General features: G+C 37.9%; 1 long non-coding RNA gene across 1 annotated transcript in view; it reads left to right on the top strand.

Annotated features, from left to right (window-relative positions):
- Positions 1 to 731, top strand: part of LOC106734962 (uncharacterized) — a 2246-nt gene extending 1515 nt beyond the window's left edge. The window contains exon 3 of the long non-coding RNA XR_001370432.2: positions 702 to 731. This is a non-coding gene — a long non-coding RNA (uncharacterized LOC106734962). The remainder of the gene's footprint in view (positions 1 to 701) is intronic.
- Positions 732 to 10831: the final 10100 nt, after the last annotated feature.

Below are 10831 nucleotides of genomic sequence, written 5' to 3'. Positions count from 1 at the left end.
TTTAGAATTAAAATCTAGCTTTTCATCAGTGAGTACACACAAGGGAAACACCCTAGAAATATAAAAAAACATAAAAAATCCTTTTTTCAGATATCAAAAATTATGGTAACCAGAGAAATTGCAAAGAAGTAAAACCTTATGATATGTAGAAATTACAAAAGCTTTCAACTCTTGTTATACATGAGATAACTCTTACTGGAGAGAAAATTTGTAGATAAAACAATATAAGAATTTGTTGTTTCCGAACACACTCCTTATTGACCATTTAAAAACTTATACAGGAGAGAAACTCTGTAAGTGTAAGCAATGTATGAAAACAATTTTCCAGAATTTAAAGCTCACTGTATATCAGAGGAGTCACATAGGAGAGAAATTCTATGAAAATAAAATATGTGGAAAAATGTTTTACAAGAAGCCATACTTCACTGTGCATCAGACAACTCACACTGGAGAGAAATCCTATGAATGTGGGGAGTGTGGAAAATCGTTCAGTCCCAAGTCAGTCTCGAGTAGAGATTGGAAAATTCATACAGGAAAGAAACCCTATGTATGTGAACAATATTGGAAAATGTGCTCCCAGAAGTCACATCTCACTGAGAATCAGAAAATTTACACAGGAGAAAAACACTTTGAATGTGAACAGTGTGGGAAAACATTCTCCAGCAGGGGGTACCTCACTGTACATAAGAGAACTCACACAGGAGAGAAGCCCTATGAATGTGAACAATGTAGGAAAATGTTCTCCTGGAAGTCACAGCTCACTGTGCAGAATAGAACTCATACAGGAGAGAAGCCCTATAAATGTCAACAATGTAATAAAATGTTCTCCTGGACGTCACATCTTACTAAGCATCAGAGAATGCACACAGGAGAGAAGCCCTATGAATGTGAGCAATGTAATAAAAAGTTCTCTGGGAAGTCACAGCTTACTGTGCATAGTAGAACTCACACAGGAGAGAAGCCCTATGAATGTGAACAATGTAGGAAAATGTTCTCCTGGAAGTCGTATCTCACTGAGCATCAGAGAACTCATACAAGGAGAAGCCCTATGAATGTGAATATTGCTGGAAAATGTTCTCCCGGAAGTCTGCACTCTGTACATCAGAGAACTCAGTACAGAAGAGGAACCCTATGACTGTGAACAATGTAATACAACCTTTTCCCAAAAGTCACATCTGAGTACTCACACTGAAAAAGAAACACTGTAGGCAACATTTTTCTACTGGAAGGCAGGGCTTATTGTACATCAGAGGACTCCCATAGAAGTGAAACCTTATGAATGTGATGAATATAGGATTTTTTCTCTTAAAAACTATATTTAGTAAACATCTGAAAAGTCACACTGAAGAGAAACTTTATGAATGTAGGGTGTATAGAAAGTCTTTCATTTAAAAGTCAGTTGTCAATGTACACCAAAGAATTCTCAAAAGAAAAAGCCTGTGAATGTCAACGTAAATTGAATGAAAATTTTCCATCTAACATAAGTCAGTCCTTACTGTATATCAGAGATCACAGGAATAAATCATATAAATGGGAATGGAGTAGAAAAATGTGTTCAGAGTAATCATTCTGTTTTACATTAGAGCACTCACAAGGAAAAGAAACCCTGTATGTGTGGGCACTGTAATAAAACCTTCTTGAAGAAGCCCCAACTTACTGTGGATCAGGGAACTCTCAGATCAGAAATCAAATGAATGTGAAAAATGAAGAAATCTTATTAGAATTAAAAGGTTACTATACATCAGTAAACTCAAATGGGTCAAAATCCTCAGTAATGTAAGCTGTGCTATAAATGCTTGAAATACTCAGAAATATGAATTGATCTCTGAAGGTAACAACACTGAACTTGTTTTCAAATTCAGCTTTGCTTCAGCAAATCACAGTAGTTAAAATGAATGATATCAGAAAATTTGGGGATGATATCTCTCTACAAAAAGAGAACGTTTCAGAAGGCTAATGTATAAGATCTAAGAGTTTCCCAGCTACAGAAGTAACATGCATATTTTGGCAAGTATTTTTTTTAAGAGTGATTTTGCTATAGAGAATGTGTACTCCACTGAAAATATGTATAGAGAGAGTGATAGAAAGCATGAAACCAACCCTTGAGGGGATGGCAACACCACAATCCCTTCTATTCCATTGTCCTCTTGGGATCTTGGGCACACATGTACACACACTGGCTTGAGTTTTAAGTCTGTGACTCTGGGACTTGAACTGCATTCAAATATATGGGAGGCCAGTGGCATAACTATTACAACATCTGCTGACCCTAGCAAAAGTTTATTTCTGTGTTCCATGTTTAATGTTTAAAGATGCAACAGAATATAACCACTGATTTTGGCAAAAATAAATATTGAAATTTTTCTAGCTTCCACTTTCATGGCAGACAAGACAACAGAAAAAGTGTTTCAAAGCAAATATTATAGGCCATATAAACATTAAAAATGGTTATAGGTACTAGAGACAATGTGGGAAGTGGATGGAAGAAAGGGGACAATGTAAGGAAAGAAGTTATGGAGGAAAATAAACAGGCATTTTGGGGATATAGAAATTGAGTATAATACATTGATGATAATGTGTTTTGTATCCTCAGTTGCTCTGGTGGGAAGTTTATTCATTTTGGATAAATTCAACTTACAGGCTAAGAGATGTTAAAGTGTATAAAGTAAATTAAAATTAAAAATAAATAACACGTCCCATAAATGTCTAACAAAATAAAACAAAACAAAAAATTCTAAGGCATTTCAGAGCCTGGGAACTACTCGTATGTACTGAGAGGGCTCTGCAAGTGTACCTCTGGTGAAATGCCCAGTATTACTTTGAAAATGGAACTGATCTAGGTTGGATAGGAGGCATGTGAAAGCTCTGGGTGTGTTGAGGCACAAAATAATTCTGGGTGGTTATAAAATTTCCAAGATTCTCCAAAGATGTTGATCACAGCTTTTGTGGCTAGTGTTAGCCAAGAGGTTCTGAGGCAGAACACACACTGGTCCAGAAATGCAACCCAAGGTCAATTGGTATTGGGCTGGTTTTGGTTTTGGTTTGCCCAACATCATGACACAGGTAGAACAGACCAAACTATGGTGTGTGGGATGTAAGGTAGCCGCTCAGTGTTGACAGGAACAGGCTGGTGGAAGTCACTATGAGCTACAATGTGAAAAGTGAGATGACCAGACATACTGTGTGCACTCACATTGTCTAGGAAACATTACTGCTATCTGTGTGATTCTTCCCATCTTGTAAAACTGAATGGAGTGCTTGCACAGTAATATGAACTTATTGAAGTACTAAATTGTATATACTTGGACATGGTTAAATGTGTTTTGCCTTGATCAGACTTTACTCAGGCCTCTCAATCTTTTAGTTTCCTCTGCATACTTCCTTGTAAAATCCCTTTTGAGCAAATAACCCTGCTAAAGTAGTTTAGCAAGAAACTCCACACTAAATATCAGATTATTTTAAATAAGTGTAGGTGTGATGTCTGATCACCCTGTGTCCTCAGCCATAATCCTATTATTTCAGTTTATCCAGAATCTCTCATATTCCTAATGTTTCTTTAGTCATTTTCCATTTGATAATCACCACATTGCTCCTCAGCTGTTAGTTTCCACTGCACATGCTGTATTTGAAGTTGACCCCAATTTCTCTTCCGCAGTGAAACTCTCATTTCCGTGGACCTTAAGCTTACGATGATGGTCCAAAATAAAGCTTTTCTCACTCCATTTTAACCATTGTCTTTGAATCAATTTCTTTAAATAGATTTCAAACTTTTAGACTATTTTTCCACAGTAAAAACCGTCTTGGGATGTTCAGAGTAGTAATAATAAGTACAGAAAGATTGATGGCTTTTCAGAGGCTGGGTCAGGAGGGAGGAATGGAAAGATTTGACATTATTGTACAATAATAGTTGTTGATTGTTTAGTCTTACAAGATGAAAGGACTCATGAAGATGCATGGTGCTGATGGTCCTAGAACCTTGAGTGGAACGATGATAAATTTTATGTAGTAAATATTTTATGAAAATAAATTTAAAAATACTAAAAACACCAGTATATAAAATATATATGATCCATAGGGCTTGTTGAAGTGATACATATAGTGACAAAATAATGATCAATGTTATTCCAAAAACAGGTTAAGACTTGAATCAATGATGGCCAATCTGTGCTAAAGTACAACAACAACAACAACAACAAAACCTGATGTCTTAGTATTAGCAGAGTGTTCCTAGAAAAAATGGAGTGTTCCTAGACAGAGAGCATATGCCTCAGACAATGACTATAGTCCTGCTGTTTCCTCATCTTCACCCCCACCATCTTCTCAGGGTACACATTGACCTGATAGACTTCTCATCTTCTAAATTTGTTCACTTTTGAAAAGGTTTTTAAAGCTTCTAAGAAATGCCCATAACACCCTGGATTTTGATAGAAAGTGGTCAGATATGGAGGATCTATTGCTGAGTGAAGTAAACCAGGCTATGAAAGAAAGATATTGTATGTATCCACTCAATATATACCGACTATCTGCACTCTATGAGAGCAAAAATTGGAGGACATAAAAGCAGCGAAGGTACTTAATGAGAATAGGACAGTGTGGAATGGGGGAAGTGAAGAGAAGAGGATAGAGAAAGATAGCAAGTGAACAATAGAGAGGCAGGACGTTAGTGAGAAACAGATATGGCTTATTAACTGTTGGTCTGAGAAGTATTTCATGATGGGCAAAGTATTTTTACAAGCAAAATGAGAAATAGTGATTGACTGTTTTAAAAAATAATAATAATAATAATAATAATAACGATTGGGGAAAACATAGAAAAGATATTGAATGTTGAAGCGGGGAGATTAATGTCTTTGTACTGACTGACTTGCATGGCACTTCAGCATATTTTAATTATAAACAAAACTCTTAGTTTTGAAATTTTAAAGATCCATAATGTGGTATCTCCACCTAAAAGTTAAGTCAGTTGTTCTCCCTGTCCTGAAAAGTGTCCCTAGGAAACTAAGAATCATTTAGAATTGCCTGAGAGGTTTCTCTCAGGATATGAAGCAGTCTTAAAGAAACTCAGAATATTTTTGAACATTTTTTGCTCAGCCAGAAAAAATACTCAAGAGACCTATCACTTGGTTGTCTGAGCATTCTACTGCCACCTAGTATCTAGAATTTTCAGACACTAAAAGGATCGAATATACTCAAGGTTAAAGCCTTGAGCAATAACCATGGTCAGTATAATTTGACCTGATAGAATTTTTGGTCCCTTTTGCAAAAGCTTTTAAGTTGTGAGAAATCATTCATCATAAGCAGTTTCCTGTAAGGGACAACCCTCTTGGAAACATCATCTGGTTTTTGTGTGAGGCCTTTGTTGTCCCACCTTGCAAGTACTTAGGAAAATGGGCTTACAAAAGTTGCAGTGACCCCAATCTTCATTGGCAAAAATAAGAGTCCTTTGAAATTTCTAAATTGCATGTTCACATGGATAACTGGGAAAAGCTGGTTATAAAATCAGGCAAATTGAATGGGAAAGTTACTTTCAATGATATGTAAAAGCTACCTCAGATACACTACAACCACCTTTTTTTCAGGAGGTAAATAAAAAGTTACCAGAATCCGTTTGTGTATTAAAATTTCAGAGAGCTATTCTACTCCAACCACTCTTCCACTACCTCTCTTGCACCTCTTCATGCTCTTCTATATAATCTTCCACAACCTAAACTCTGCTCTTTAACCTCCATCTCCACCTCCACAGAAGATAATACAACAGACTCCAGTTGTAACCAGTTGTAACTCTAACCACCCTAGTTTGGCTATCCTCTCATGTAAAGGCTGTCACAGAGCAATATAGCCTTAGTATATAACCTATTATCCAAAACTGATGTTGTAAATGATTTTTCAAACCCAACTGAGGTCCCCTTATGTGTTGCTAGGGAATGAGGTTTAACTGTGTAAATTCGTGAGCCTACATATGGAGAGCTTTATCAGCTTACTCAAGTTAGTTCCAAGAGAGTGCCCCAGAATGTATAAAATTGTTTATTGAAGCTGTGGTATAGATTTTAATTAAGAACCCAGGAGAATGAAAACAAGTCTGCCTCTTAAGAAAAGTTCTTGATGCAGCTATACCATAACTATTTCCAAGGAATGTTGAAGTAAATTTCAATGACAGAACCAAAGACTGGATGATTCTTTTGAATGGTGAGAGAAAACTTTAAGTGGTATTCTAGACAGAGGCAAGCTATCAAATTTATTGAAATGATAGCCTCTTAAATTCTACTTTCTTTAATGGATTGGATGAAGGTTCTATTATTTTAATTAAAGACGCCAAATTAGCTGGGCAACTGTCCATATTCCTGACTTTATTAATCTGGCCAGTCACAACCCCATAGATAACATATGCTCAACAGAGAGAGACCGAATCTGAAAAATCGTGTTTCAGGGAGGACGGCCACTTACTGTTCTCTTCATTTTTAATTTCCTTTTTCAGAGTTTGGACAACTTGCAAAGCTGAATCTTTAAGTTGAGATACTCTTTTGCATAACCTAATCTTTTGTCACTGCACTTTACAGGACATTTTATTACCTATATTGTACTGCTTATCTGAAGGATTTTTATTTGAATCTCTTTAATTTTGCAATTGGGTGCATGTCATCCTCAAAGAGAGAGAGAGAGAGAAAGTGAGAAATTATCCCCCAGACAGATGGCCACAGATGGCCACAGCACAATCCCTTCCCTATTCTTTGTATAGAATTTTGAACATACACCACACGTGTGATTTTGAAGCTTTTGGGTCCAGGATTTGAACTACAGTGTTGGCCATGTGAGATCCAGCATCTTAACCTGCATGTCACCTGCTACCTCTCTTATTCTTTTAAAAGCTAATTGTCTCTTTGGAGCTTTCTCATGTCATTCATTGTTTTTCTCATCTCTTGAAATTTTGTTGCATCTCATTGAGTTTTGGTATAATCAATATCCTGAATTCAGTTTCCAATAGTTATATAATTTTATGTACTTTATTCATTAGAAGGGAGTTAGTATGTTCCTTTGGAAGTGAGATATTTCCTTCTTTTTGGTTTGGGTTTTTGTTTTATTTTTATTTATTCATTTTCAGATTTTTTGTATTCTTTTGGATTTCAGGCATCTTGTGGACTCCTTCGTGATTTGAGGAGTACCTTCTATAGTGGTGTATTTATTTATTTAATTTTATTTAACATTATTATTATTATTTTTCAATTTTACCGGTGACAAAGAGAGGAAAGGTGAGAAAGGAAGCGGTCCAGTCCAGGACTCAAACCACTATTGGCCATGTAGAAGTCAAGTACGTTTGACCACCTCACAATCTATCTGCATGTTAGTAAATACCACCTAGTGGTAGTGTTTTATTACTATCATTTTTTAGTATTTTTAAGTTATATTCCATATGACTGTGACCTTTAGTACAAGTTAACCACTTGGCATTTAGTAGTAGTTAACCATTTTAGCATTGATTCTCATTGAGTGTTTTACTCTTTCTTTCTTTCTTTCTTTCTTTCTTTCTTTCTTTCTTTCTTTCTTTCTTTCTTTCTTTAAATCAAGGAACATGATAGATGGAAGGAGATTATCTTTGAAGTTAGGTAAGGGAACTCTGTGCCTCCATCTAACACTACGGATTGGTGGGATTCAGATAGGGCCCTGTACAGGGCTAATCATTTACCAGGGCTCAGTGGATCCAGGAACAATGGGTATTTACCTGTTAGAGGAAGTGGAACCTAGGCAGGGTCCTTCATATTTTATGGAGTGAGCAAGTCTTGGGCATGGTTTCTGTAGGATTCTGAGGGATAAGTACAGAAGTGGGAAAATAGGACTCATGTGGTACCAGCAGTGGTGATCCTGTGAGGTACAGAAGTGAGTAGGCTAAGCAGGGCTGAGCATGTCCAGAAAAGCCACCTTGTGAGACCCTAAGATGAGGCCAGTGGGGACCTAGTAAGGTGTGGGTAGGAACATTTATAAAGTTCAGAGGTTAGCAACACAGAATGGCTTCCAAGTGTACCCTAACCAGGCTTAGGTTAAGCTCCCCTTGAGACCAGTACAGTTCATTTGGGCTTGAGTAGGGAAGCCTGCTATGCCAGGATGTGGACAGAGCTAAGCAGAAGGAAGGTAGAACATAAGGCCCTAAGTGGAACAGGGTTAGTTGAGGTGGTTTGCAATGCTCAAAGACCAATGGGTCCAACTAAGCCTGAACAGTGTTCAGGGGAGATAGCCCACAAGGATCGGGGGTGAGATAAGGCTTGTGGGTCCAAACAAAGCCTAAGTGGTTGGCCTTGGAGGGCTCAGGGTGACCCACAAAATTCAGAAGCAGTCTTGGGGAGGGTGTTAGGAGGAGCCAGAGGCAAACTAAATTTGGTGGGGTCAATTTGAACCTGGATGTGTAGTCAGTAAAGCCTGTGGGACATGGGTTCTGCAAAACTTGGACGTGGCCCTGATAAGGTAACCTCCTGAGGAATAGAATGTTTCTGAGTCTCAGGGGATCAGTTTGGGTCAGCATGACTGACCTAGCGTGCCTGGCATCAGCCAGTGTTTGATAAGGTCCAAGCAAACTCATTATAGCAGCCAGGTGACTAGATAATGTTCTCCAGGATTATGGATTTCCTGGGACAGTGCCCTGTCATCTTCCCTGTAACTGAGTTGGCAACCCCTGGTGCCCATTTCTCATATACCTCTCTCTCTGATTTTCCCATACTTAACAGTTCAGGGATATTCTGAAGGGCTGCACTGCAGGTGACCTTAGAGGGGAAAAGTAGTCATTCCCTGAGACTTGAGTCTGAAAAGAGGGAGAGTGTAGGCCTGCCAGGTAGTTGGAGGAAATATCCAGATTTCTGTCTTTGATCGGGTTGGTACTTTCATATGTACTGGGAGTGGGGGTGGGAATGCACAAGTCTCTTGGTCTACATTGTGCAAAGGAGCTGGTAGTTCTCAGTCATTGGGGGTGTTCCCCTCATTTCTCCCAATAACAGAGGATTCCTCTCCTCTGTATTGTCTCTTTCATCCCATAGAACTGTGGAGATGTAAGATTGGTCCTAATCATATTCTATCCTGTACCACCTGGTTCACTTTTAAGACAGTGCCAAGCTCTTAGGGCAGGGTGGTGAATAAAATTTAATGTTTACACTGAAGTGCTGTAACTTTTTACTTTTCTATAATCAGTGTCACCTCCTTGCCAGTTTTATTATGCAGTTGAATAGTGCTGGGGCCTGAGGTTGGTGTATGAAATATGTAGTTTTGGAGGATAGTTCCTCTCACCTTCTCCTGTGTGTTGCACAGGGCTCTGGCACGTCACCAGGTTCAGATAATTTACTCATTCTTTATGTCTTGAAGCTGAGATTCAGTACAATAAGATCTCCCAGTCTATTTCTTGCAGTTTGTTGGTTTTGCATCACTCCATTGCTAGATGTGTTGGCATTTATTTGATGGTGTTTCCTTTCAGAGAGATGCCACAGTAGGTGTTTCTCATCAGCCAGATTGATTTTCCTGAAAAGAGATGTCTTGAGCATTAGTTTACCATCTTTTCAGGTCAGAGTTTCCTGAATTAAAACTACCTTTCCTTTTCATCAACACTTGTCTCTCAAGTGTTGAGTCTTCAGCAGCGAGTGTCTGAACTTCAGTGTGGTCACTGAGACCTAACTCCAACTGCTTCAATAACAATAAAAGGTTCCACTTAGAGCAAGCCCATATTCTTTATTTATTTCTAAATTTTATTTTATAGTGAGGAAATAAATCATGATGAGTTAAAATGTCAACATGGTACCTTAAATAATTTATAATCATCTTTTTTTTTTTTTATTGGATTGGATAACATGTTCAGAAGAGTCGGGGCAAGCATATTGCAGGCCAGCAGGTGGCATGGTAGTTGAGGCACTGGGTTCCTTTGTGATTGCTCATGGTTCGAGTCTTAGGCCTGAAAGCCTGCTTTGTCACTTTCCACCTCTTCCTCTCTCTCCGTCACTCTATGTTGAGAACATGTGCCAAGTTGCAAATTAAATAATGATAATATTAAATGAAATTAAATAATTAAAAAATTATTTTTAAAGGAATTATTCAGTTAGTTCCATTCATTGTTATTATTTGAATTTTTACCAGTGAGTGACAGGAATAGAGAAAGTGAGAAAGCAAGCCACCAGGTCCAGGACTCGAACGGTGGTTGACCATGTGTGAATCCAACACCCTTAACCACCATGCCACCTGCTGGCCCCTAATAATTATTTTTTAAAAAGATCATATTGCAATTTAACCTAAGGTAGAAATTTCTTTCTGGGGTCTGGACAGAAAAAGGAACTCTGCAGCACAGGACTACCATTCCTGTTTATCATTGTTGCCTCAGTAGGCACAAGACCTTACCAATGATTAACGTAAGCAACGAAAAATACAAAAATGTAATGGTACATACACATATATTAAGATGTAAGGGAGCTGCCAGGTTGGATGATTGTTAAAGCATGCTAGACTCCCACATGGCTGACTGTGGTTTGAATCTCAGACCTGGTAGTTTGCTTTTGCACTTAACATTTCACGTTGGTCAAATTAAAATAATAATGATAATAATAAAAAGCATAATTAAAAAATTTTATAAAAACACAAAAAGATGGGCAGAAGATTCCTCATGACTCTTGAGAACTAGTGATTTCAGGGAAAAAAGAGATGAATATTTTCTACTGATGATTCAGCTTCCAGCCCACAAACTTGAGTGGCAGGAGAGGCGAGAGCCAGGCCTGCAGATTTCTCATGGCTCCTGAGAACTAATGATTTTGTGTGGCTCTTGCACGCCATGCGGTTTTGTATTTTGTGTTTTTTTAAATAAATTTTTTTT

This window comes from Tupaia chinensis, unplaced genomic scaffold (assembly GCF_000334495.1).
Source record: "Tupaia chinensis unplaced genomic scaffold, TupChi_1.0 Scaffold000268_1, whole genome shotgun sequence".
In the NCBI taxonomy this organism is placed as follows: Eukaryota; Metazoa; Chordata; class Mammalia; order Scandentia; family Tupaiidae; genus Tupaia; species Tupaia belangeri.
Note: the sequence above shows the minus strand (reverse complement) of the source record. Positions and strands in the feature narration are given on the sequence as shown.